Here is a 17,913-nt window from a genome sequence, read left to right on the forward strand (position 1 = left end):
AACCATTCCATTCATTCCAAAAACTCAATTATAGTTTTTCCAGGAAATTGTGGAGGAGTCTAAAATCCAGTTGAATTTTTTGGGAGTTCAAACCCCAAACTCCATACTCTTCAGGCCCATAATCTAAATATTATTTTTTGAATCCTCAATGCTCTACTTCCCACATTCAACTCAGCAGATTTTACCAGTTCTTCCTTTACAGCATTTTTTCAGCTTTAACATTTCTTTTCCATTCTCAGAGCTGCAGCACACTCTATTTTCAGGTTGTAATTCAACCCTTACAGACGTGGCATTATAGATACCATACTGCCTCCCACAACTTTAGGGAGAAACATTCCCCTAATTCCTATGGGAACTGCATCCCCCCAAGTTGGGATGCAGTTCCTATTCTCTCATGACATAATTGTCCGTTTGATCAACAGCATCTCTTCATATACAACTGGCGTCAGAGTTTTAAACCATTTTCCTGTGCTCCTATTCCCATTTAAGAACCTCTAGCGCTGTTCTCCTGTTGATCTTCATAACCTATCACTCAACATCCTTTAGTTAGGGTGGAATTCATAGACAGAGTGATATTATTGTTACATTTATTTGTGTATTTCTCTTTTGGGTATTATGTTGGGTTTTCTTTAGGTATATTTGATTTTTTTAATCCAACTAAATCTCAATAAGTATAATATATTAGTCAGGGTTCTCCAAGGAAACAGATATATATGTATATAACAGATATATATGTACACATATGTGTGTGTATACACACACATATACATCCTATTGTAGCCTAGGTGTGTATATATATGTGTGTATACCATGTGTGAAGATATATATATATATATATATATGTATGTATCATATATACAGTCATACAACACTTAAGGACAGGGATTTGTTCTGAGAAACATATCATTAGGCGATTTCATCGTTGTGTGAACATCATAGAGTGCACTTACAGAAACCTAGATGGTACAGCCTCTTAACACACCTAGGCTATAAGGTGCTGCTCTTATGGGACCACTGTCGTATATGTGGTATATTGTTGACTGAAATGTCATTATGCAGTACATGACTGTATACACACACACACACACACACACACACACACAGACACACACACACAAAGAGATTTATTTATTATAAGGATTAGCTCACGTGATTGCAGAGGCTGGTGAGTCCAAAAACTGCAGTGTGGACCAGCAGAGTGGATACCCAGGAAAGCCAATTGTGCAGATGAAGTCTAAAAGAAGTCTGGCAGTCTTCTAGAGAATTGTGCTTGCTCGGGGAGGCTGTGGTCCTTCTATTCAGACTTTCAACTGATTGGATAAGTCCCACTCACGTTATGGAGGGTAATCTGCTCACTCAAAGTTCACCAGTTTAAATGTTAATCTCATCCAAAAACACCCTCCAAGTTGATACATGAAATTAACTATGACACACAAGGACTGTGCCTAGTACTGCTCTTTTATTTTTTCCCCAGGTAACAGTAGCCAGCACCCATGCTCTGTTTAGTAGTGGGTAGTTTACAATTTAGGTGACAAGCTCACAGGATGTGTTGCAGATGTCTGAAAAATAAATTAGGCTGGCAAAGATAATTTTGCATAGCATAATAAAAATTTAATGCGTTAATAAAAATTGATATTTATGATCTTTGTTTTATATGCTATGTCCTTAGAAATCACTGGAACTCACAATATGTGTTACAAAAGCAAATTCCAGTTTCTGAGCTCTATATCACATTTTTGGGATAGCTTTTTGGTAACTTGCAATACAGGGTAGAGGTAAAGCTCAGACTGGAGTCAGACTCCTTGGGATTTAAATCTGGCTCTGTCCATCAGAAGCTGTGTTACTTTGGGCAAGGCACTTAATTTCTCTGTTCCTCAATTTACTCACCTATACGATAATATTAATAGAATCTTCTTTGTAGGCTGTCCTATGGACTAAATGTTTTGTGTTCCCTCAAAATTCACTTGTTGAAAAACTAATCCCCAATGTATATTTGGAAGTGGGGAGGTAATTAGAGTCAGATTAGGTCATTAGACCCTCATGATGAGTTAATGCCCTTATTTTTAAAAAGAGGATGAGACAGATCTCTTTCTCTCTCTTCCACGTGAGGAAGCCAGGAAGAGGGTCTCACCAGAACCTGACCACACTGACGCCCTGGAGACTTCCCGGCCTCCAGAGCTGTGAGAAATAAATGTTTCTTATTTAAGCTACACGGTCTATGATATATTGTTATAACAGCCCGAGCTAACTAAGACGAGCCATTAGGAAAATTAAATAAGTTAATATTTGTAAAGTCCTTAGGAAGAATCCTTGGCTGTTATTAAGTGCTATATGAATTTATTAAATAAAAATGAAATTAAAAAAATAATTGTCCTGCATTAAGGAGAGGTCCTTTACCTGCTGTGAATTGATTGACTTTGGAGAAGTACAAAATCAGTGTGACCATTTTAGCTAGTTAAATTCTTCAACTTCACTTAAATAAACATTTTATGTAGGCTCAAAAACAATGAGCTTGAAACTTTGCATGAGACATTTTCTTTAAAGTTCAGGTTTGTTTCTGTGAGCAGGGTGATGCTAGCTCACTCTAGTAAAGAAAAGAAGTTGTCTGTGTCTTTAAGACACACTAACGCACACGCAGAGGAGGAGATGGTGACTCTGGTCCGGACAGAATCAGCAAGTTTGGGAAAGTGGGGCTGGTGCAATGTTTGGCATCATATACACAAAATAGTTTATTAACCAATTTCCCTTTTTCAGTTTTCATCCAGTGGATGTCATGATACATAAGACCATATCCATGGAAAACACTCCTGAGGAAGAGGTGGTGGAGAAGTCGGGTAATGTCTTCTTTTGAGGTATTTGATCCAGTATTGAATTGTAATATCCAGTCTCCATTTTGCTAAAGAACGTACACGCCGTTTTAATGCTCTAGGGCAGGTAACAAATCAGGCCATGGTCAAATATTAATACGTATAATGGTATTAGGCTGCCCTAAGGACATTGAGATGTTTCAAAAATTTGAAAATTTTTTTCTGGATTTCTAATATCAAATGTACTTTCTAAAGCAGCTCCTACAGATAAATCCTGTCTTCTGTGCTGGGTCAGAAGACAAGAGAGCACACGGCAGTCTCCTCGGGCTTAGGTGGGCAGGCACGCGCTGGCTTCTGCATGCGGTGCATTCAACCTCTGCTTGATTAGCAGTAGATGCTGTGTCCGTTTCTAAGTGCCGACTGGCTCTCCTGCCCTTGTACTACAAGAGATTGGGTCACAATGACCCAGAAGGATAAGAACCTGACAGTGAAGTACCTCAGCATTTCCATGCAAGGATATCCTCTCATGTTTGTATCAGACTTGGGGGCTGACTCCACACCCGGTAGAGCATGGAGGGGTGTCTCAACACACAGAAATAGGAAAAAAGATCACGGGGCATGGTGTTGGATCTGAAGAACTTTATTATCTTTTAACTGTAGTGGGAAAAAATGTAAAAAAGCTACCCCCCTCATGCTCACACCAATCGAATATAAGAGGCTGTTGTAACCCCAACACGTTCCAAGCCAAACGTTGCGTGCAGATGAGAATGTGAGGATAGTCTGAGCAACAGCGAACGGATATGATTCTCCTCTTTCCTTACTAATGAGAGAAATTTTCAACATATTCTTCATTTGGATTTATAAGAGTTTTTTTTATATATTTGACATTACTCTTTTAACCACTATGTTGCAAACGTAGGCTTACAGAATTTCCACCTTGTTTTGAGGGCAGGCAGATATTAAATGTACCTTATTTTAATTTATGTTTAATTTGTGGTTACAAAGGCCTTCTCTACCCCAAGATTATATATTATTTATCCAGGATTTTTGTAGATACTTACATGATTTCACATTTCACATGTAAATCTATTACTTATTTTGTGTAAATAGTGAAGAAATGTCTATATTTACTTTTAACACCATTTATTGAATGATCCTATTTATCTTTACTAATTTTAAATATGACATTTATAAAGCATTAAATTGCTATCATACTTGAGTCTAACCTAGTCCACTGATCTATTCCTATGTCTACACTGCTTTTTTAATTTATGAAACTTTATAGTACATTTACTATTGGTAAAGTGAGGCCCCATATTTTTCTTTTTTCTATTATTTTCCTATCTATTTCCTTATGTTTATTCCTACAGATGTCCTTTTGAGTCGTTTTTTTCATGGGATTGATTGAATACCAGTAACAGATTAATTTAGGGAATTAAATTGACAAATTCCAATATTTTCCTATTCTAGAACAAAACCTATCTTTCCACCTTTAGTAATCTTCTGTTCTATAATAGGTTTCAGAATTTTAATTGTATGTTTTCTATGTCGTTCTATCATGCTTTCTGTTAAGATATTCCTAGATTTCCCTTTACTTTTTTCATAATATTTTGCTTGTGGGGCTGACCCAGTGGTGTAGTGGTTGAGTTCGCACACTCAGCTTCAGCAGCCCAGGGTTTGCAGTTTCAGAACCCCGGGCGAGGACCTACACACCACTAGTCAAGACATGCTGTGGTGGGTGTCCCACATACAAAATAGAGGAAGATGGGCACAGACGTTAGCCCAGGGCCAATGTTCCTCACAAAAAAAAAAAAAATTTTGCTTGTGATATAGTTAGGAAAGCTACTGAATTTATTTCTGAAAGCTTTGAAATGAATTCATTAAAAAACAACATCTTCATAGATTTGTAAAACAGTGGTAGAGATGTTTTATTTCCTCTGTGGATAATGCCTGGGGAACAGGTACGAAAAGGGTCCTCAGACTTATTGCAATATTTGCAAATTCCCCCAACACTTGGAAGCCTACAGGTCTGTAAGCAACCGGATTATGTGACTATTTAAATTCATTCTTCCTAGATGAGTCTGTATTCCACATTGATAGAAGTCTTCTTTGTAAAGTTTGTTAAAGCACAATTCATGTCACAGAATTTGAGAGCTAGATGAAGCTACAGATATTATGAAGTCCAATCCATTAAACGTTTCCCATACTTCAAATATATTGAAGTATTTTTTTAGTTTTTTCATGAAATACAATCATTATTATTTCATTGTTCCAAATACTGGGCTTCAGTTGATTGCATTGTATCACATACTCAGTTGAGCAGATGGCCAGGGACCAACTAGAGGGGCAGCCTTCATTTTACAGAAATTTAAAACCAATATCAGAAAAAAACTGTTACTGTCTGAAAGGAATTGATCTCAACAGTAGACCAGAGCCTCTGGTTCTGCTAAGGTCGGGCAGAGCCCAGAAGAACTGTTTGTCAGTGTCAAAAAAGAGATTACTTGGAAAGGCCTGGAGAACAGGCTGACCATCCACAATTTAGCAAACTTACTCTACGAAGCTTTCTAGTAGCAAAAATCATAAGTCTTTCTTGTTTAAGTAACGATGGTTCATTACTTTATATCTGTCAAACCATGAACGAGTCAATTCCTATAGCTTCATAGTCGAGAAACAGGCCAGATACTAAAGATGAGATCTGATCCGTAAGCAGCTGGTCAGAACTTAGGTGAAAAGGCTCATGTGTTTGGTATAGATGCCTTACTGGGATCTAGTATTCAAGTCTATTAAAAAATAGACATATAATGCGTCACGACATCAGCTGAGGAAGCCTAAAGCTTCTTGCAGAAGTTTCCTTTCAACTAAAAAAAGAAGCATTACATCTTGTCAGCAGTTTGAACAGCAAGTCTATCAAAGCAGTTTTCTCTTATCCTTACCATTGTCTACTCTTTCAGAATAGCTTTATCTGAAGAAATATTTAACTTACAATAAGAATCACAGGGGGTTAAAGTTAACTAAATTCTTGGTGAAGCGCAGCGAAGTTAATGACAGCACCATCTACTCAGCCCCCCAAGCTGCCCGGTTCCCCTTAATAATACGTATTGGATTTACAGTCACTTCAATGACTTCCTGTTGGCCAAAATGATAAAGCAAAACCCGCATATACCAGGCCCTCCGTTATCTGACGACTGCCTTTTTGAGGAGTGGCAGGAAAACAAATGGATATTCTTTTTTTTTTTTTGGTGAGGAAGATCAGCCCTGAGCTAACATCTGTCGCCAATCCTCCTCTTTTTGCTGAGGAAGACTGGCCCTGGGCTAACATCTGTGCCCGTCCTCCTCCCCTTTATATGGGACACCGCCACAGCATGGCTGGAGAAGCGGTGCATCGGTGCGCGCCCGGGATCCAAACCCTGGCCCCCAGCAGCAGAGCGCACACATTTAACCACTACACCACGGGGCCGGCCCCCCAAATGGATATTCTTGAGGGACAGAATGGAGTGAAGCTCTAGAACTCAGATGAAGTACAAGGAGGCTGCAAATTGGTTACTAATAAAGGTCACGTCAAAGGCTTATTCTACATGTGCAGGGGCATGGATGAAACCAAGGGTGAGGACAACAATCAGGAGTCTCTGGCTGTGTGTGCAGTCTTATTTCTAACCATTCCTTTACATGCACTGCCTGATCTAGCATGCTATTTCATGACTTCATGTCTTTGTTGTTGTGGTTCCCCCTTATAAGTCTTTTGCCATCTGGCCAGCATGGTGAACTCCTACTGATTGTTTAAAAATGAGCTCTGATAAAGCCTTCACTAACTCTTCTGTTATTCCTCTCCCCAGAAAACCTGACACTCATTTCCTGTTACCACTTCAGCTAATACCTACAGGCAGTACGTAGAGGAGATTGAGAAATGACTCTAAGAAACCGGATATAATGAAGATAAGAGTTCCCTAAAAGATTTAAAATACAACATTCATTCTTAATGAATTGCTACAGAAATATACAGTCACCAAAAGGAGTCAGAATAACTTCTGGACTATGGAAATTCCACACTAATAGAACTTTTGAAATAAATTCAGAGTGGGAATGGTGAGGAAGGAATCCAAGTGAAAAGGAATGTGATTCACTCTCTGCCAAATTCTTCAGTGAATGAGGAGGGCTGACCTAGAGATCAGAAGAGAAGAAAAAGGAGAGGCAAAAGATAACTGAACATAATGGTGTGAATCTTAACGGAAGAGAACATTTTATTAAAAAGCTGTGTAATAATCATCATGGAGCTGCAATGGAGAGAAAGACACCACCATCCTATTTCCTGACCATCAGAAAAGTGGGTTCAAAACTCAAAGATACAGAGAAAGTGGGATCCTCAAGGACGAGCTAGTTTCAGCTAAGACACATGTAGGAAAGTAGCTGGCATGTAATGCGTGACCCTTGGTTAAATTTAGTCCCGATGGTTTCTCGGACATGAGTGAATACTGAGCCAATGGACACAGGACACGTTTCAATCTGCTTAGGATGGTGTTTGCCGAGCACCTGGTCCTGGCAAGACTTACCCTGTGGGGACCGCATCAGCATCTTGTCCACCAGGTTTTGTGGAAATGGATAAAACAGACTCATACAGATGAGGAGCAAACAGCAATAGTCCCTTGCTCTGACACTCTGCTCACAAAGCAATATTCTAGTAATTTGGCTTTTAATACAGCTTGCTGAAAGGAAGAGAATACGCTTGGAAAATGAATATGAATGTCTAATCTTCCTATAATTGTATTTCTTACTGTAAATTAATTAATTCATGTATATTGGTTTTATACATCAGTTTTGTGAACGTTGACAAAGTAACTTGGAAACCCTAGAGGATCATTTCTGGAACACGGAAAAGATCACTTTTCAGACATGGCCAGATTATGAGTCAATTCTAGATTTACTTCTATTGCTGGAAATAATCCCATGAATACTGAATATCTCTATATACTAAGAAACTCCATTAGAGAAATACCTCTGTTACCCTAAAAGTAAATCATAATTTTCATGTGAGTCTTGTCTACCAATCTGTGTGATTTGGAATTCAGAAATGGTGTCTTATTCCCTTTTATATCCACAGCATCTAGTGCAGTGCCTGGTTTGCATTAGGCAAACATTTAATAGTTTATGCAAGGAATTAAACAGTGCTATGGAGTGAATGTTTATGTCTCCCCAAAATTCATATTTGAAGCCTAATCCCCAGTGTGATGATATTTGGAGATGGAGCCTTGGGGAAGTGACTAGGTCATGAGGGCAGAGCCCTTATTAATGGAATAGTGGCCATTATAAAACAGGCCCCAGAGAGATCCCTACCCCTCTGCCATGTGAGATTACACCAACAAGATGGCTGTCTAGACACCAGACACTACCTCTGCCAGCACCTTGATCCTGTACTTCTCAGCCTCCAGAACTGAGAGAAATACATTTCTATTGTTTATAAGCTACCTGGTCTATGGTATTTTGTTATAGCAGCCCAAAAAGACTGAGATAAACAGTTATTCAAATGATGGCATTGCACAAAAAAGAAGCCCTTTTCCATTGAACAAGATGATAATATCCATAGAATCTAACACTTGCTCTCTTGGGAGTCCATGTAGCAGGTTTTTATGCGGCAGGCTGTATTGTGTAACAAGTCTGTGTGGCAGGTTGCACTAGTGGCTGATATATGCAACTTGTTGAACTGTGTGACAGGATGTTTCATTAGTCCTGTTGTAGGATGGGGGATTTAGATTTGTGAAATAGCCTGACCTCTTGTCCCTTTAAATGTGTGGTATAGGTGGGCACCAGGGCAATTTGCTCTCTCAGTGGATGTCTTAAAGCTTTTTTTTTTTTGAGTGGCAGATTTAAAACAGATTTTGTTTAAACTGTCTGACCATAAGTAGTATGTGTTTAGAACAGAATACCTAACACATGAGCGACTTTCATAAATTGAGCTGCAAACACTAAGCATTTCTCCAAAATTTGGGGGACTTTTCATCTGTATTACAGCAACAGAACCGTTTCTAGGATAAGAAAAGCTATGTGTGAGGGGCCTTTTCAAATCAAAACACTTTTTTCCCCGGACTCTAAGTAGGCTGTGAAAATCAAATTGTAGTTTTTTAAAGTTAACTTATAGGTTATTGACTTGTTCATGTTTACTTCCATTGATTATCTTAACAAATACTTTCTTAATAAAATGGAAGCAAATTCAAAAGCCTGTGTAAGACAGGAAATTGGGCAGAGGACAGGAATTGTTCTAAGACATAAAGGTACAGAAACCAAAGTGCTGAGGGGCCCGCTCCACGAGGTCAAACAGCCAACCAACAAAGTTCTCAGGAGAGGAGAGGAGTTTATAAATCTAGGGCTGAAAACCTGGAGACCAAAACCTGAGAGAGAAAAAACCGGGGTGGGGGGGGCAGGAAACAGAGGAGAAATTATAAGAAACACAAGAAATCAGAGCCAACTGGCCAAACTAAAGTCAAAACTCAGTCCATCAGATAAGAATTATAAGCTCCACCCACTTTATGCCCAGTCCTGAGCTAGTATAAAATGGAGAATTTTAGAGAAAAAAATATCATTCCTACCTTCAGAAAAGATGCTGTCTAGTTTGGAGGTAAGAGTAAGGGGTCAAAATTAGGCCACACAAAACTATTAAGGGACAACCAAGCACTGATCAGTGAAATAATAAAAGCAAATACAAGATGAGCTCAAAGAAGGGATAAAAACACGTGTGGATTGGAGATCAACACCTGGGACTCCAACAGCAAGGGTCCAGACCCCTAACTATAACTGTATAGGACTAGCACAGAAAAGAGCCTGCCAAGGCAAAGGAACTGCCCTTTACAGTCTGTTTTGCACGTTAAGCTTTTTGCCATCAGTCAATTCCTTTCCCCTGAAGTTCTTAGAGACACAGTCAACAGTGGAACTGGCTACCTTAACAGAGGCAGACTCTGATTTTTTTTTTTTTTTTTTTTGTGAGGAAGATCAGCCCTGAGCTAACACCTGTTGCCAGTCCTCCTCGTTTTGCTGAGGAAGACTGGCCCTGGGCATACATCCATGCCCATCTCCCTCTACTTTACATATGGGATGCCGCCACAGCATGGCTTGATAAGCAGTGCGTAGGTCCTCGCCGGGAATCCGAACCTGCGAACCTGGGGCCACCGAAGAGGAGCGCAAGACCATAACCACTGTGCCACTACCAGGCTGGCCCCTGGCAGATTTTGATTTTGATGAAATTATTTTGAGGTTTTTTTAACAATCACCAAATCACCATCCAAAGACATTCCTGCGCTCCCTCCCCCTTTGTGGTGGGGCTATCATGTAGACACAATCCTAAGAAAGAAGAACTACTCTTATTAGATAAATGACAATTTGCCAGCAATTTATTAAACAAGAATTCTGCACTCTTGCCTTAAAACATAAATTCTAGCCATTGTTATCTTTTTGCTTCACCGTAAATTTCTTTATGTTTTCGTCTCTAATATTCCTGAGTTTGATTTATCCAATGCATTCAAAAACTCATATTAAAGACAAATGGGTTGATGCTGGGCGTATCTCATAAAACACGGTTGGAGAATAATTTTTGATGGATCAGAAACCTTTCTGGTCAACCTTGCAGTTGGTTTCAAAGGTCATTTTTTTTCAACCCAAATTCAATGAGTCATAAAATGTGAGTTAAAGTCTATCCAGTTCCCAACATATCCTGATCCCGTAGCATGTGGAGCTGGGGACAGGGGTGTCAAAAAGAGCAAAGAAGCCTTCAGTTTCCTGCTGCCCAATTAACCAAAGAAGAATTTGGTCTTCTACAGAAAATTTCAGTGGCCGCTGAAATAAAAGATTATTCCCTCTGAAAAGTCTGGTTGGGAGAATAATCAATGTTTATTTGTACCTTAAGATAGATTTTGTAATATCCTTTTCATTAGTTTTTTTTAATCATAAGTGGATGAAAATATATCGTAGAAACTGTAACCAAAAAAAATCCCCAAACTCAGAATAAATCATTATTTTTTTAAGATACTTTTAAAATGACTTTTAATGATTTTTCTTATATAATAACTTTCAGGTCTGATACTCAGATGTTCTCTGGAATACTGCAAAATCTCTTAAGTATAACTTATTGTTTTCTAACATTTTGACATCAAAAACATTCAAATGAGAAAAAAGATATAAGTAGGCTCATAAAAATTTTCTTTAAAAAAGGTTCTTCTTGGTAAAACTTGACTGATGTTAGTATTTGACAATAAAAACAGTATTTCATGCTACTCACTGAATAGTGTTTCCCTCCATAAAAATCTAAATGAAGCTATAACTATAAAAAAATAGCAAGAAGGTCTTTATAATAGGAAAATGCAGAGACCTTTCTCTTCTGATAGGTCAAGCTAGTTAAGAGTAAAAACAAAGGAAGTTCCTTGTTCATGGTTCCACTAACAGTTTCACGTAGGCTGAAAAATGGACTCGAATCCTGTGACCGCGCCGCGCGCTTTTGTGTTTCCTGACCTCGCCGCCCCGGTCCCGCTGAAAACAAACGTGGCTTGAGAAGATGCCTGGAAACAGTGATCTTATTGTGCCCTTCTTAGCGCAGTGACATGATTGAGAAGCACAACATGCTCCGCAGATGTGGAAACCATGTAATTCTGAGCTTCCTCCGGGAAAGAATGAGCTTCGATAGGCTGGAACTAAAGCTTCTCTAAAGGTGTAAAATAACCGTGAATTTCCTATTACTGTGGACAACTATTTCAGATATTCACAGCCAATTTAAGCATGGTGGCTAACAGCTTTTGGTAATATTCCTGCCTGGGAGTACATATACCTTCTAATAGGAGCGAGGGGTACATTCCTCACTCTTTCTCTTTTTTTTTAAGTTGTAACGATGTTATTTTTGTTTAACATCTTGTTCACCCAGTTTACTTGATTTGATGAGACTTGAAAATTTATATAGACCTTTCATAAAGGACATGTAGAAGTACTACATTCTTGTTTTATAAAATTTTGAATTTTGCCTCAAAAATGCATTTTATATTTTAGAAATTTAGCACAGATGTATATTATTTGCAAAGTTTGAGAAGCCTTCCAATTTTGCTTAATTCTAAGGACAATAATTTTAACTATATAGATAATTATGCACAGAGATGCAACCCACATAGAGTACTTGACCAATTTCATTTTAGTTATTATCATTAATAGAATTTTAGTTCAAAGAGAAAATTGAATAAAAGGAAACGAAAAATATTTTTATACACTACCCTATCGGAAAGTCTATTTTTTGATTGAATACATAACATTTTGAATATCTGCGTGAAAGCTCTCTGTCTTTTGACCTAGAGGGAAATTTAATAATAAGCATAGTAAATTCTAGTATGAATGTAGATCTAAGATACTGGCTTCAATCTGAGAAATGTCAATGCCATAGGTGACAGAAACCCAGCATGCAATGTTCTATGCATATAGCTTAATAAATACCAAAAGAAGATGATGATGATGAACGAGTGGGTGAAATCTGGGTGCTAATAACTTTAGTGTGAATTTCTGGAAGTAGAAATCATGTGGTACTAATAATTGTTTTCCCCTCAAACACATTAATTTTTGAAAGCAGAAATGAATTGCCTTGGTTTCAGGGGACAATTTGTACCCACGGCTACTGTACATTGGAAAAGGACTTAGATGACTGAATCTACTGTGTACCCCGCAAATCATTTTATACTCAGCACTTCAATTAATCTCCCTTTACATCCAATTGAGGGAAATGTATGAGAATGGAGGCACTGTATGTGCCTTAGATCATCTTTTATTAGGAGCGGTTTTATTGGCTTGCTTCGGGAACTCAGATTCACGAAATTCAAAATGTTATTGCATTTCCTTGGATGATCACATTTCAACATCACAATCGACGACTATTATTATTTTATAAAATACACCTGATTATAAACTACATGATGTAACAAAAGGTAAAATGCAAACCTATATTCACTATATATACATATCCAATCCATTTTCAAAAGTTGATTTGTTTTTGTTTTGTTTCTCAAGGGGAAAGATCTAGTGAATGAAAGGAAGACTGCCTTTAAAACATTTTAACAACAAAGGTGGAAAGGATACAATATTGAGAAATGTTTTGATATTTTACTTTCAAAAGTCCTTAATATTGTTATTAATATTGAAAGGTATAGTCTACAGGAAAATATTAATGCACGTCAGTGTTATTAAAACTCATTGGTACTTCTCCAAAAATAACTTAGTATTTCTCTTATGGAAAATTTAGCTTTGAAGTATCTGAATTTTAACCCACCTCAAATTTAGCGTTGAAACTCACAAATGAAATTCAACTATACCTTTTATAGTTACATATATTTCTAAATTGCATTAATGGTTAATATATTTTCCATTTTGATATCTAAATTTTTTCATGATTAAAACTATATACAAAATTATAAAACTATTTAAAACTTAGTAAAATAGTGTTTATTTCTTAAAATACTATTTAATTTATTCCTCTTTAAAAAAGTATTAAATTCATAAATAATAAGCTATCCTGAACCTTTTAAAAATTTATTACTGAGTCTAAATATACAAAGCTTTTATGTTTATTTTTTTCTCTGATAAATGAATAAAATAAAGCTTTCATGAGGCACCAAATTCAAGCATTACAAAAGAGATCACAATGGAAAATATTACCTTCTCACACCAATAATAATAACTAATCCTTGACTTGACTAGTGGCTATGACTTGACACCAATCTAGGTCTTCTGTATATATCTATATAGTACATTAATCCAGTCTTACCACAGTCCTATGTGAGAACGACATAATGTTACAGACATAATGTTGCTTCTTCCTGGAATACAGTCTAGTTCAGATATGAAAAATCTTTATGATTTCCTAAACTCCCCAAACCACTGTTATAGGAAGTCATAAATGATAAAATTTCATGCAAAATAGTATTTTGCTGAGATATTTATCCTGAGTGGCTGGTTGGGCTCTCTCTCACTGTTTTAAGTAATTTGTACCTAGTTGCATAATATCAAATCATGTATTATCAAAATTGCCAACTGCCACAGGTTTTGGAAACTTGGAGCAACTTGCTGGTAAAAAGAAAAAGAGACTATTCTATTTTCATTATAAAAAGGGTCTCTGAAGAGGGAATATTAATAAAAAAGAGAACAAAACAGTGGAAAAGGTGTTTTGTTCCTTCTCTTTAAAAATGCTCTTATTGTGATAAATTATAATTTGTGTTTCACTGTGTTTGGTAGATATCACAGGAGAGGAAAAAAGCTTAATAGCATAAAAAGAAAATTTCAAAATTTATATTTTTAGGAGATCATCCATTTAGATCAGAACACAGATTGGCGTGTAAACCAGTTCCCACCAAATGAGTCAATTGAGATGACAACATTTATTTGTTGAAATCAATGTTGTTTTGAAAATCAGTGCTGCCTTTACAATCCATTAAGAAAAAAAAAAAAGAATGGGCTAATTTATTAGTCCTGTTTTCATCCTCAAAACAAACCCTTCTAAAATAAAAAAAAAAAGCCACAGTATTGATTCTTTTTATAAATTAGTCTACTTTAGGAGTGTGGACAAATAGGAGAAGACAGCAATAATAAAGATCGGGCAGTGGAACCCAAAACTCTATGCTGCAATCAGCCTTATCGTCAATAAACTTGTGTGAGTTATTCTCATTTTCCAGGAATTCCTGACAATCTTAATCTCATTTCTCCATCATCCAAAATGGCCACCTAGGCAAAAATAGCCAGTGAGTCTAGTGAAGAAATGGCAAATGTTGTAAGAAAGCTTGATTGATTCTTATTTTGATTATCATTGATAAATTCAAAATTTGAAAAGTCAATCACTCCAATAAAATGAAAATTAAATTCCACAAAGTTACATCTATACACAAACTGCTAAAACAGCTTGGCCAATGGAGATAATTAAAAAGCAAACAAAAATTAAAAGCAACATCCACAAAAAACACGTTTGTTTGAAAGACTTATCTGGCAAGTGAACTGACCAATAATGGAGAATTGATCAATTTAGGATAAACCACAATGTGGTGGGAAAAACCTGGCTTTTGAGTTAGACAGAAGACGTGGTTCAAAACCTGAATTTTAAACTTGTCATCTTTTTTGTCCCTCTAAGTAAGATAACCTTTATCTCAGCTTTGGAATGCTCATACGTAGGTAAGTGATACACACTTCATAGGACTATTGTAATAATTAAATAATATAGGGATTATAAAGAGCTTGACATAATGGGGGACACTATCTAGAGAATTTTTTCAAATTTGTACATATGTGTTATGGGTGGAAGTGTGTCCCTCCAATATTGGTATGTTGAAGTTCTAACCCCCAGCACCTTAGAATGTGACTGAATTTGGAGATAGGGCCTTTAAAGAGTGATTAAGTTAAAATGAGGCATTTAGGGTGGGCCCTAATCCAATCTGAGTTGTGTCATTATAGGAAGAGGAAATTTGGACACTCAGAAGAGACACCAGGGATGCCCGCACACAGAGTAAAAACCACATGAGGACACAGCAAGATGGCGGCCATCTGCAAGACAAGGAGAAAGGTCTCTGGAGAACGCAAACCTGCTGACACCTCAGTATTGGACTTCCAGCCTGCAGAATTGTGAAAAAATAAATTTCTGTTGTCTGGTATTTTCTTGAGGCAGCCTGGCAAACTAATACAGCATGCACATGCAGAAATAGCAAATTATCCCAATGTAGGCATATGTCCATTGCTGTATGTCATAGCTGTTATAACACGCTTCAGGAAATGTTCCAAAAACTTCACATGTATTATTTCATTTAATCCTCAAAATAGCGTTAATGAATTAAGTGCTGTTTTAATGTTCACTTTACAAAGAGGAAATTGAGTCACAGAAGATTTCAATAACCTAACTAAGGTCACAAAGCTAGCCCAAAACCAGAGCCCATAACCACTATGCTCTAAAAGAAACTGCAAAATTAAAAATAAATAAATAAATAAACATTCAGTTTTATGGGCATATATACAAATTGTACATCATTATTCATTCAAGAGCATGAAGCCTCACAGTCTTTGTTAAGAAAGAAGGAAAAGTCGTATAGACTTCAAACCTAATTTGAGTATACATGAGCGCATGTTAGACCTATTTTTGCAAGAACTTCTCACTGCTCATTTTCATGAGGAATGTAGATGACACATGCAGTTTTTAAAGCACTGAGTGGTTTTTAGTGTAGCCTGGACTATAATTTTATTCTTTCACCTCGTCAGTTCCAAGTATCCATTGGGTAATTCCATGAGCACAAACACACAGTAGATACAATTCAGAAGGAAATAAAAGCTGACTACCTGGTCTGACCCGTGGTTACAATGCTCAGATTTTCAACTTGAAAAACTGTATTTCATTTTGCTAAAGTAATTTGGTGGAAGGATTTGAATAGGTCTAATATCTGAATTATATGTTATCTTAAAAGAAACTTGGTTTGATAATTTGAATTATTGTTAATCAAGTATTGATATGGAGGGGCCCTAGATATAAGATAGAAAATTGGTACAAATTTTGAGCATCAATTACTTATAAATTTATCTAATAAGATAAAAATAGCATATTTAGTTATGAAAAATACCTATTACCAGGTGCCAGTCACTTTCCTAGATTTCGAATATAGCAATGAACAAGACAAAAATCCTTTTCTGTATTTTTCATAAATATGAGAAAAATTCTTACTAAAATTTATTTAATATCATTACTTTTTATTGAAATGCCTTTTTGTTTTTGATGGAGCAAAGGAAACTTTACTTGATGACCCTATAAACATAATCATAAATTCTAATTATTTAATTCTGTTAAAGCAGTATTTTCCTTAACTTACGTATCCAATCTTATTCTCTGTGTGTCTTAAAATCTCGAAAGATTGTACTTAAATATTTTCTCTAGCTATAAGAGTAGTACATAACAATAGTGGAAAATTTAAATAAAACAAATAGTAGCACTTGCCATCCCTCCACCACTACAGGTCACTGCTATTCAGATATTGATGTGTTGCATTGTAGTTTGGTATTGGTGTATATATATGCATGTATTTGTGCCCTGAAAATTTGGTTCATTATTCATTTACTCTTTAATTTAACATATATGTATTGAACAACTACTCTGTGCTGGAGCAACAGAATACAGGAGCCACAACTCTGTATTCTGAGGTGAAGTCTGTTGATAAAGAGAAGACCAGGAATCAGATCTGGGCATGTTAAGTTGGAGACGTGTATTAAACACTCAAATGGAAAAGTTGACCAGGGAATTGGATATAGAGCTGTGCAGTTCAGGAGAGAAGTCTGGTCCAGATATATAACACTTGGGACCGGAAGGTGTTTAAAACTATGAGGCCAGAAAAAGCAGCAAAGACGTTAGTATAGGTAGAGAAGAGAAGAGAAGAGAAGAGCCAGGGACTAAGCACTTCAATATTAAGAGGGCGAGGAGAAAGGGAAGAACCAGGAAATGTGACAGAGAAGGAGCAACCAGTCAGTGAAAGAGGAGAAAAAGCAGAGGAATGAGGTGTCCAGAGGCCAATAAAGGCAGTGTAATCCAGCAGGAGGAGAGTTCAGCTCTGTAAATAGGGCTGAGAGATAGATCAAGTGTGAGGCGAGTAGGAACTGATGGTTGGATTTAAAATGAGGAGGACATTGGTGATCTTGATGAGAGCAGTGTGCATCAGTATTAGGGTAGAAAACTTGGCTGCAGTGGCATGAAGGGAGAACGGGAGAAGAATCAGAGTGAGTGTGTAGAGGCCACTCCTTCTGGAATTTTGCCGAGAGGAGAAGAAACAAAATTCAGTGGTACTTCAGGAGGAGGTGGGAAATGGGGCCAAAATTCGGTTTTGCTTTTTCTTTTAAAATGAAAAAAATAACATCTGGTTTGAATGCTCATTGAAATTATCCAAAGGGGAGCGAAAATTTGATGGTGTAAGAAAGAGGGGAGAACTGTGATGCCCATGAGAAAGAAAGGGAATGAGACATCTTTAGTGAGGTATAGGAGAGGTTGAACTCTAGCAATAGGCAGAGGGGAAGAAGGTGTGAGGGCATGTGAGGACAGTCAGTCAGGATGCCTGACAGTCTGAAATGATCCCTTTTGACGACT

This window comes from Ceratotherium simum, chromosome 27, assembly GCF_057802395.1.
Source record: "Ceratotherium simum simum isolate JZ-2026a chromosome 27, ASM5780239v1, whole genome shotgun sequence".
NCBI lineage: Eukaryota > Metazoa > Chordata > Mammalia > Perissodactyla > Rhinocerotidae > Ceratotherium > Ceratotherium simum.